Raw genomic sequence first — 12,395 nt, forward strand, 5'->3', positions numbered from 1 at the left:
ATTTAAATTTCATTTGTTGGATGCTTGTTGAAGATCCTCCCTGCTTTTTTCCAATCTTTAATAGCCTTTTTACAATTGAACCTTGGATACGTCCAACAACTTGGCTTTGATGATGTCTTTGGTTCTATTTAATTTCCCATTTCCATAAATATTTCTGTGAAACAGGGTCTGAAAAAGATAGCAGTCAGCTTTTTCAAGTTTCCATTTAGGGTTTGTATGTTGAAAGTCTGATTTAAATGGAGGTAATGAGGATTCCACATAAATCATCCCGTTTTGCCACGAGAAATCAAGAAAAAGTTCAGGCTCACATATTGTTATATCAACTGCAGAATTTGTTCCACATCCCGGGTGCAAGTAGGTATTTAATGGACCAACTACCGGTGGTGGTGCGGTGGTTGGGGGGGTGGTTTTGAAATAAAAACAAACAAAGAAACAACACACTAAAGCCTGCAAAGCATTGAAATAAATATCAGTAAATAGTGGTAACTTAAATAAAATAATAAAGTTGAATTAAAATAAATAAATAAAAGCTTACCGCTCTGCGCTTTGAGAGGGATAGGGACACGATCAGGAAAGAGACCGATCTCTTTTCTGATATCTTCATGTTTTCTACTTGTTGTAAAAGGTATGAAGAGCGTATTTTATCTTCCACAAGGGCAAGGCATTTAGGCTATGTTTGATATTGCGCTGCCAGAGAAAGCCAAACTATAATCACCCGCACGTGTGAAACGCGCTTTACAAATAAACTTGACGCGCCTTACCATGTCTAATAACAAGCACAAACTGTGTTAAAAACCATTTGACGTACAAGTAAAAATGTAGGCTATCTGTCCTACAGCGTTTTTTCTACTTTACCACAGTAAAGAATACGAAAATAATAGGCCTAATTAAAAGCGAACAAAGGAAGAAACGTTTATAATACCCTTCGGAAATGGGTGAGACGCGAGTGACGATATGGGAAAAGAAACAAGAGATTCCATGCAGGGATGAGTCACGATTTTTGAATATTCAATTAGTTGATTTAATTATAGAATATCTAATAGATTGTGCGATTATTCTCTTAAATAAAATCTCCATGTTCTGGTGCTGATGCGGTGGTGACGCGTTCATGTAACCAGATGGTGACGCATATTAATGTAAAACAGCATTCACATACAAAACATTTTTTGGGCGAACCACCGCCGGTGATACTCAGCCACCATGGTGGTGCGGTTGTCAAGGTTACCGGCACTGCCCTAGTTGAAGTTCTGCTAAATTTGCCTTAACATCACAACAGTTCCACTGAATAATACACTCGGTTTGTGTTTGACTATACGTTTGGGTGCTTTACGTTTTCTTTTTTGTTGAAGTTGAGGTTTTGCTGATTCATTTGAGGGTTTCTCTTGTTAACAGGTCAGATCTGTCTGGCACTCAGTCACTTGCTTGGTTGGTAAAACCACCGCAACAAAGGGTTTCTCAAACTGAAAAATAGGAAGCTTTTCAACCTGTTTTCGAGCTTCTGCATAGTTTACTCTTTCACTTTTTGCGCATTTCACTTTTTGAATTTCTGGTCACCTGTGATGGATGGTCACCTGTGCAATTCCTGCATTTTGGTCATTTTGAACAGTTTCCCTCATGTCCTTCCTCTACACAGTTATGACAAATAGATTTGTTATTGCATCCAGCAGAACTATGACCAAACCTCAGACAGTTGAAGCATCTCAGAGATTAGATTGAATATGCTGACAGTGACTAAATGTCCTAAACGAATCGATTCTGGTGGTTGGGCTTTGTTGAAAGTCAGGATACATGTGCCAGTCTTTAAATCCTCAGTCTTCACACTTGTGACACCTTCTTGTGTTAATTCTGTGGTTATTTCAGATCCATCCATATCCTGAAGTTCTCTTGTTCAAATTATTCCTCTACTGCTGTTCAGATATGGGTGGGTGGTGGCGGCTTTCACTGGAACACCAGCCAGTGTATTTGCTCTCAACAAATTGTCAGCATGGACTTTTGGACATTCTATCAAAATATATCTAAACTTTTTTTACATCCTTAACCATCCCTGAGATTCCCTTTTGAATTGCAAATAGGTATTACTTTGTAAGTACCATGTCAGTTGAAAAAGATTCTGAGAGGATAAACCTCTGCCAATTTTCATTTTTTTAATCAGTACACATCCAGCAATTATGACATCATCCGTATTCTGTTCCAATATTCACCTTTTTGAGGTTTGTTTGCCGCCCAACCAGGGGATGCAGTGCCGTGGAGCTCCAGCAGATATGCATCAGGGATACAAGGATGATATACTCTTAAAAGAAGAACTAATGTTTAAATTGCTTGATTGACCTTTTGCCACCGCCTTCAGGGAAGAGAAACATACGGGCACGTCATGACTGGCTGCTTGGTTGGATCGGGCCCTTCCAACCGCCCATCTATATGAAGTTGGAACCAAAGCATTGTGTTGGACCTGGAAAAGCCGCAGCTAATCACATTCCTCAAACGCCAGGACTTCTTCCTCCACAGACACGAATCGCAACTCACGACCAACAAGTTGCCTCATTTGTGGCCTTTTATGAACAGCAAGGGGGTGGTAGGGATCTATTCCATCCCCGGGTCCCCATGGGGGCCAATTTGGTTTATATTCTGTTATTAAAACCATGGAATTCCTCCATTTTAAGTGTGACTTTTTTTTCTTCTTTTTTTTTTTTTTCATGACAGAATGTCACCCATCCAAAGTTCATGGAACTGAAACTAGACCGAGATAATCAGTCCAAAGAGACATAATTGAACTCACTAGTTCTCTGTCAATAGCTTTAGAGGAACTTGTCACTCGTGACAAATAAAACTCATCAGATTCCACACGCATATACAACCCTAAACTCAGTATTTATACACTCACAAACTTCCACTTAAAGCCTTGGCAAGATCATGCACAATATCCTGACCCGCCTTCCAGGAGTCAATGGTTTTAAAAATAGGGTCTAAGAGCCCCCCAGCTGTCCACAAGAGGGTGCTAGGGGGTCCACAGACGAAAAAAATAAATCAATTAACAGTAAGAAATAAGACATGCTATACATAGCCTATAAATAGTAAGTAAACTGATTGCCTCTTTCTAAGGTTTTTTTCCATCACTACTGTTGTCCTTCATTCGCTGACTGTCTGGCACTATTTTTTGCTTGATATTATTAACCATTTTTAATATTTAATGCGAGAAATGCTAGAGAAATAAATCTGACTTCAACTGAAAATATTCCTGTAATATTCTAATATTGCACACAAAAATACTTTGTATTAAACAAATTATAATAGTACTTTTACTTAATATTATTAAATATTACCCATATAACATTTAAATACTTTGAACTTTAATAGGTTTAATCATTTAAAGTTTAATAAGTTTTAGCTTTAGTGTATTTATGTATATTGTTCTTAAGTTAAAAATTATTATTCAATAAAATGTAAAAAAAACAATTTACTTTTGGAAACAATGTGTCATCAATACTCACATTTACTATTTTCAGTGTTGTTACTGTTACCTAAAATAAATCAATAAAAATCCCTATCTTTAAATAAAAATAACATAATTGATAAATATCATCATTATCATCTTATTATAATAAGTTTTAGTTTAAGAAAATTTGAAATGTTGCCTGGGCAATTAACTGAAATAAATATGCTTAAGTTGAAATACTAATAGGGTGACCATATGTCCTCTTTTTCCCTGATATGCCCTCTTTTTGGACCTAAAAATAAAATTAAAATAAATTCTAGATCGCCCAAAATGTCCGGGATTCGGCTTTTGCTTTGCTTTAGGTCCCGCCTTCTCGCACGCCACCGTCGGTCGGTCGGTCGGCCATGTACGTAACGCAAACATCGGTCAAACTGCGCTTGCTTGTGAACAGCGGCAAAAAAAAAAAGAAGGCCAAATGTAAATTCACAGATGATTTACAGAGAAAATTGACATTAAATATAGAAGTCAACATTTGAAGTGGATCAAAAATGTTCATCAAAGTTGTCCTAAGACAAGAACGGGTATTGTAATTCATGTATAACTTTGATGAAAGGTTTTGATCCACTTCAAATGTTGACTACTGACTACCCGAGTCGTCATTCTGATTTTCACTGGTTTCTCCCAAAGAGGCTGACCTTTCCACACCCATGAAAACACATTCCTCCATACCAGTTAACTCGCACAAATATGCAGTTTAATTAGCCCTCTCAGTGGTGAAGCGAGTTTAGTGACAATACCGGAGCACTGCAGGGGAGCCTGACATCACTGGACCGCTGCCCTGCCCCACTGAGCGGAGATTTAAACATCAGCGCACCTCTGCAGGGGCGAACTTGACTTTCAGTGCAGTGAATATCAAAGAATGACACATTAATGAAATTAATATATCAATAGGGTATCTTGGATGCACATCAATTAAACACAAAAGGACCCCCAGAGAAAGGGAGGGGGCATTTCAATTAACAGGGGTATCTGAAGGGCTTCTGTCAGTAGAACAGGGTGGGATTGAATCTGGTCTGCGCCAGATAGCATGACAACAACATTTACTGCAGCACAGCGAGGGAGATTTATAGAGCCGTTTATCAACTACAAGATCTCAGGAGATGCTGTTCAGTAAGAAAAGGTGAATTATGGTGAACGTCTAAATGCAGTGCTTTTAAGTCTGAGCTAATGTGTTTAACTATGTGAGGAGATCCAAAAATAATAATAATAATCTAAATTTAAAAAAAGAACAGGAATACTGTTCAGGTAAAAATGAACTCTTTACCAAACTATAATGATCTCATTCTCAACTCAAATAGACTGAATCTAACAGGTTATAGATCAATCTGACACAGAGACACTAACAAAAAACACTGTCTGCACATTTTGTGAAAAAAGGTCACTGTCAAGGACGTCATGGTTTTAAAAACCATGCAGTCAAGAACATCATGTGACCCTGATTTTCTGCTTTGGGTGAAATTTTTGGGTTTTTTGGGGGGATTTTGGCCGGTGCTGGAAATAAATACATAATACTCAATAAAAATAAACATGAAGAAGACTTATTCATGTTTCTTTTTTATTTATTTTTATTGCAAAAATTAACTAGATTAATCACACATTTTTTCCTGATTAATCACAATCAATCGCAACTTTCTTTTTTAATATATTTTATAATGTAACAATTTCACAGTTAATCTCCAACTGAATGTAGAAACAACATAAAGACAGTATATTTTAAATATTTGTCTAACAGGTAGGAAATATACAGAAATTGAATAAAGTTATCAAACAGTTTGCACTGCATACATTTTCAATTATATTAATCCTTATTAAAGTTACAAAAGTTCTTTAGTCAAGAGCAGCGAGTGTTTTTCTCTGTTACGTTTGTTTTTTGATTAACTTTACTGACAGAAAGCTTTATTGGCTGCTGACACTTTAAAACCAGCCGCTGCCGACAGAGACACGGATCTCACATGCGTCTCATTCTCTCAAAACTCTTTGCCTTTATTTAACTCATTTAAGTCAGCTCAATTGCTTGAAACCACAAAAAAAAAAAAAAAAAAAAAAAAAAACAGTACAATGTGCAGCTTAAGTCTGTAATATAGGCTAGGCTAGATAAAATTATAATGAGAACATCATTATAATTGTGTGCTTGAGACACGGATTTCAATGGTGAGACTTGTTTTTGTAATCAGGCTCTCAAAAATCATAGCTTATTATAGCTTAAATTATAATTATTATCTCAGAGCTAATAAAGATTGATGCCAATAAATTAATGAGTAAATGTCACGGGATCCTTCTTTCATAAGAAACCTGAGACCTTGCTCTTATGCAAGGTGTGAAACCCTCACAATTTACATAACGGCAAACCACAGGATCTCAATTAGTCCTATATGGTTTATTGAAAGAATCTCAGTCAGAGGCCAGTAAGTGTTATTCATAGGTTTTTACAAAATACAACTATAGAATTCCATTCTTTAAAGGAATAATTAACCAAAAATGAAAATTCAGTCATCATTTCATCATGTCATCATGACTTGCTTTCTTCTGAGGAACATAAAAGAAGATATTTTAAACAATGTCTCCGTTTGATCACACAATGGAAGTCAGTGGTTATATAACTTAAATATCTTTTATCCACAGAAGAAAGTGTCATACAGATTTGGAACGACATAACAGAATTTTCATTTTTGGGTAAACTATCCCTTAAACCATGGCATTGCCTCAACAAAAAGACCATATTCTACATCTCTTAATCCTACCTAAACTTAACAACCACCTTACTAACTATCAATAAGCAGTTATTAGGAGTTTAATGAGGCAAACTTCAGCTAATAGTTAGTTAATAGTAAATTGGACCCTAAACTAAAGTGTGATCATAAATGTTTCATCATAAAAAACGGAAAGAGACAGAAAAAGAGAAGAGAGAATCAGAAGTCATGTGAAAAACACTGAAATAGCGTGATCGAGAGTGTGTGAGTGATGGCATATTTTTCGCTTCAAGAGACTAAATCTCATTTTGTGAGTGATCAGATGACTGAGAAAAAGAAAGAACAATCAAAAAGAGGAAGAAAGACCTAAATACCATCTTGTTTTCCAGTGGTACGTTACATAACGTTTTGTGACCGTCAGCCCGCTGGTGTGTTAACATGCCCTCTCAGCTTCACTGTTTAATTACATGCTTCTTCTCCCTTTCCTTAGTTAAGCTGTCTGTTAAATCAATACAGTTAATTGGCAATTTATTAAAACAATCCACTTCTGATTGACAAGTGAGCAATGACTTCTGCTGACAAATGCTGATTCTAATTCTAAGATAAAAAAAAGAAAAAGTAAGACTATACAACTATAGTCTTCCATCTATAGAATGGAAATCACCCATCGCCTTTAACTTCTCTGTACAATTTTAAGGCAAGTCAAAACCAAGCACAACAGATTTGTTTAAGCAAAGCATTTCACTCAAAACAGTCTTCTGCTGCTCGACAGCTTGTGCTGTAAAACACAGCCGAGTTCTTCTGAGCTACATTGGTTTATCTAAACTGTTTATGAAGCCCTGGATGTCTTTCTGTTGACATACTTTTAAAGGTTATCGGTTTAAAAAGAGTATAGAATAAATTATGCTCTCAGAAATATGCAGCGGCGTAAAGTATTAGGTTACTGTACTAAAGTATCTTTTTGCCTATTACTTTGTAGTTTTACTGTAGCATTGTTCTTCAGATAAACGAGTACGTGAACTTGGCATGTGTCCTAAATATCTGCAAACATGGTATTTTTATGCTTTAGTACAGTCAAAAAATGGCATACAGCTTAAACATTATTTTATTTATCCGCTATACTGTAGAGAGCTTTTTGAAGGAAATTTTTTTCCTCAGAATTAAATTTATTTCTTACAATTCTGAGAAGAAAATAAAAGTCACAATTGTGAGGTATAAACTCGCAATAATAATAAAAAAAAAAGGTAATTGTGACTTTCTCACTACTTTTTTCTTGCAATTGCGAGTGTATATCTCACAGTTCAGACTTTTTTTCCTCACAATTGCGAGTTTATATCTCAAAATTCCGAGAAGAAAAAAAATTATGAGAATCACGATATATAAACTCACAATTCTGGCTTTTTTCCCCCACTCAAATGAAAGTTTATAACTAGCAATTCTGACTTTTTTCTCTGAACTGTGAGCTATAAACCTGCCAATGTGAGAAAAAAAAAAAAAAAAAATGGTGAGATAAAAAGTCGCAATTACCTTTAAAAAAATAATAAAAAATGTATTCCATGGTGGAAAATAGATTCCATATGGAGGAGATGTCACTGACTTTACACTCTATCTCATGGATGGATGGATAATTTAGGAATCATTGACAAAAACACCCAAAGCATTGTGAATGACTCAAAAGAAAATATAAAATAACATAAAATCCATATTTTACAATGAACCACAGAAAGACGGAGAGCATAGGTTGGCTATAGATGACCTCCATCCTCTACGCATAACTGGAAGATTCATGAGGGCATGATTTGCCATTCATACTTCTGCGTTCCCACACTGAATGATGAAAAATATATATATGGCATTTCCAGTCATTCATGATTGCTGGGTAAAATTAATTTCATAGAGATTTCTGAGGAAGATTTAAACATGCATGTCAGAGAGCAAGCTTTTACATTACTCTATGATTTTTCTTAGTGTACAAATGTTTCCAATAAGACCCTCATGTCTTATGGCTTGAGGAAAGTTTTACTCTACAAAGATTAACATCTTGCTGATTTAATTTTTTAGTGCCAAATATTATAAACAAATGCACTACCACTCAAAAGTTTGGGGTAATAATTCATACTTTTAGTCAGCAAAGATGCATTAAATGTATTATAAGTCACAGTAAAGAAAGACATTAATAATGTTAGAAGCCATCACAATTTCCTAATATTTCCAGATTTTCTAAGATCGTAAAACATTTAGGCCTATACAAACACCACTGACTTTTTTTATTACTTATTTGCCATTCGGCGATTTGTGTTGCACCAGTGTCTTACAGGGACAATAGACTAGTAAATTATATTGGTCAAGGGCACAACTGGGAGAGGTTAAAGTCAGCCTAGAAACTTTCAGTTCAACAATTACCAAATCCATATTCAATGAGGCACAAACTATGTCCAGGTTGTATCACAAATGATGATGTCAGGCATTAACCTTATGACCCTGCTCTTCTTCACAATCTTTATGTCACCATCTATCAAACTATTACTAACCTTGACATACTTCTCAAAGATAATCAGTTCGAGTATCCCTTTATTCAATCAACTAAGACAAGAACGTTTAATATTCAAACTATCATGTCACCATACTGGAACTGGATACTTGACAGAAAAGTACATTTCTCACTGCTTTTGAAGGGAGAAATTATATATATTTGTTGTGTTTGGATTAATTAAACGTGGCGTTTTAATGTCGTCTAGCATTATTAAATCTTAATTAAATGATCAACCATGTATGTGTGCGCAGGCTAGAAAACAGAGAGATTAGCCTAACCCGCTCGCTGTCACTTGTAGTTATTATAAGATGAAAAAATACATCTCAAACCAGACCGGCTGAAAGCACGTGGTCCTTTAAAAAGAGCCAATGACTCAACATCCATATGGCTCAGCTCAACAGACAGATCGATAGTGCTGAACGTTATCCATACCTCAAAATCAAGTCTTAGCCTATATACACACACATAAACCAGAGAACAAGAAAAAATGTAAGTGCTCATATAACAACAGCGTCGTCTTTATTGTATATGCAGTCAAGCCGGTTAGAAGTCAGATTCTGCATAGCTGTATCGCATCGCTGGGACTGGAATATAAGGTGTTGATGGGATGCGACTAGGACATTTTCCGTTATGATAGACATGAAGAAAATATATATTTACATTTACATTTACAAGTACACCACTTGCGTCACAAAATACATTCAGCCGTTATTGCTCACCTTTCAGGGAAGAAAAAAACCGTCGTCCTCCTCTTTTGTAATTTCCCCTTGTGTTCAGAGTCGCGCTGCACTGAGTGTCCTACTTCAACACTACTGAGGGTCAATACAGAAACAGCGACTTTCTCTGAGCAAACATCTTCGACAGGAATGAGTCTTCTGACTACACGGGCTTACATGTGATGAGCAGGAGGCGAGTGGAACGGATTTTTCCCCCTCTGTTATATAGCAACACACGGACGTACACACACAGGAGCACTGTGGCATTTTTTCAACGCATGCTCAAAACAAACCCTGACGTCGCGACGCTCACAAGCCCCGCCTTCTGGTGACTCTCGACCAATAGAATTGTTCAAAAGCGATGACGCATCACTCCAGTCACCTCTTTTACAACGGTGTAGTTTCCGCCCCTGTGATTCCATAAGTCCGCTGAATGCATCCTCCTTCACACGCCCCCTAGTATATGCCTCACAGGACCAACATTTCCTCAAAGTGTGCTTTTAACAGTAAAGATGGCGCTTTCATTCTCTTTTTTCCCTTAGAAGTAGGCTATCGAACTGACATATTTACAACATACAATATGCAATTACACAAATAGATAAAAAACAGAAAGAGACGGAAAATATATGTAAACATATATATATATAATTGACATACACATAGCTCTAACGTTATTAAATATAAATAACGATATGTTAATAAAAGAAGCACATAGGTTCACTCAAGGCCATACGTGGTGTTCCTTGACGCCCTCTATCGGTCTTCAGACTGCACTGCGTCATTACTTAATTGACCTACATTCGGTCAACACTACATAACGACAAGGCACCAATGATATGAGCCGCATTTCACATTATAAAATTAGTAGGAAAGCATCTCTTAGTTTTAAAACTTTGTGCTATTTGAGTGCACTTTTGAAAATAACAACACGTGACCTGTTTTCCATTGTCATCATTATAAAACATTTTCATTATAAAAGAAATTATATAATTAGTGAACAACCCACTAAAAGAACATGCAACGCAGACACAAAGGGAGGTCACTGAGGGACTGTTATTTTTGCTCAACAGAGGGCCATTGAAGAAGCAGATGAAGAGTTTGTTGTGTAATTCATTCATTGTGTTTTTGCTAAGCTTTTAATGAAGGGTTTAAGAGAGCAGCACAGCAGTGACTAAGCTCACTGACCATCTAATATGAACACATACAATAGCACCACTGAACAAATACAAAACTTGTTTTATGTGCTTTTATTATATATGTTTACTTTATCATGGTACAGAGCAAAGTTACTCTAAATGGAAAACAACTTGGTATAGCTATTGTCTAAATGTAATAAGGGTTTTGAAGCCTAATAATTTTCTTACAATGGCGTGTCTGTGATGCACTTAAAATAAAATAAAATAGAGTAGGCTACTTCCTCAAATATGAGCGGTCCCAATACACTTGAGTAAGGTCTAACAAAATTCAACATGACTAACTTTGTACTGCCCCCTGATGGTGTGAATAGGCAGTGTTATATAAAATGAAAGAAATTTGGTTTGCAATGAATCCCCTTGGTTTCCAAATGGTATTTCCCTAATAAAAATAAATAATTGCAAGTGTATTGTTCATTACATCCCAAAATGTAAGCCTGAAAATAAAAAGCACATCAAATACATAGCCTCCTATCATACACCGCTTTGGTAATCGACTAAGGCTACTACTTTTTTTCTTTCAGTACAGTTAAAAAAAAGTTAATTCCCATGGATACAAAAAGGGGCTTTATTATATTCCAATTTGCTTTAAGCACAAGAGAAGGGGAGCAAAAGCATCGTCACTTTCTCTTGAATGATCTTTTCTCAGATTGACCAGAGTGACACTGAATTTTGACCATAACTGGAACGGCTTTGTAGAAGAAAGAGTAGGCTAACCATGTAGGCCTACATCATTTATAGGTCATGTGACATGCAATCATAGCTTACAGGCTACTGTAGCTTATCTTAAAACCTCATGCCTGTAATTTGTATAAATACATTTACAGTCAATAAGTAAATTGTTAAAGAGTTAATTTAGTTATTTCGGTTTAAACAATTATGTCTGCATTTTACTGCTTATTTTATATGAATTCCATTGTATTTCTACATTGTCTAAAGTTTTACCTTAAAATTTCAACGATGACATTCTCGCTCAAATACTTTTTTGGTGACACTTTATTTTACAGTGTCCTTGTTACACGTTACATGAAGTTACTGCAGTAATAACTATAAATTACATGCGACTAACCCTAAACCAAACCCTAATGATCCTAACCCTATAGTAAGTACATGTAGTTAATTGTTATTACTTAAATGTACAGTATAACTACACTATAACACAGACTCAAACTTAAAATAAAGAGAAACCACATTTTTTTTTATAAATCTCACCCGGCTGGCTGTAAATGGCATGAATCAATAAATGTATTTCTGCTCATAAATACAGGAAGTGATGTCACTCCTGGAAATAGCAGCAGGTGAGAGGCAGACCTGAACTGACACGGAAAGAATCGGAAGTAGTGTTGTCATAATACACCAACAAGAGCTAGACAGTGTTGACTTCGTCGTCTTCCTGGTTATTTAAGAGTTCAACGGCCTGAATCAGTAGCTTACCTATGGGTTTAATTGATAGATGTAGGTCAGTGGGTCTAAAGGCCTCACTCAGATTTGTTAACTAATTTACAGTTCAAGGAATCACATAGGCGATGTCATAAGATAGAAACAAGATTGAACATATATTATGGGAAATGTTAAGATGAACAGCCAATTGAAAAGATACATGAGAGTGTAAAGTGAAAAGAGGTTAGAGAAGAGAGATTATATTCCCTAGTTAGACACCCAAAGCAAACAAAATGGAGACGTGTCTCCAGCATGAACCAAAACACACACAGATTTGCATAAACACTGAGAATTGGGATAAACGTTTCTTTAAGGAAATGATATTCTATA

The 12,395-nt window shown here is 35.9% G+C and overlaps 1 protein-coding gene across 2 annotated transcripts in view; it reads right to left on the minus strand.

The window, feature by feature from the left end:
- slc23a2 (solute carrier family 23 member 2) overlaps positions 1–9,715 on the minus strand; it is a 49,559-nt gene extending 39,844 nt beyond the window's left edge. Inside the window, exon 1 of one of the 2 annotated variants that reach the window (XM_082187495.1) lies at positions 9,436–9,715. The gene's annotated coding sequence lies outside the window, so the exon portion shown is untranslated. The remainder of the gene's footprint in view (positions 1–9,435) is intronic. The other variant, XM_082187496.1, reaches the window with a different exon arrangement.
- Positions 9,716–12,395: the final 2,680 nt, after the last annotated feature.

This window comes from Leuciscus leuciscus (assembly GCF_965113295.1).
Source record: "Leuciscus leuciscus genome assembly, chromosome: 13".
In the NCBI taxonomy this organism is placed as follows: domain Eukaryota; kingdom Metazoa; phylum Chordata; class Actinopteri; order Cypriniformes; family Leuciscidae; genus Leuciscus; species Leuciscus leuciscus.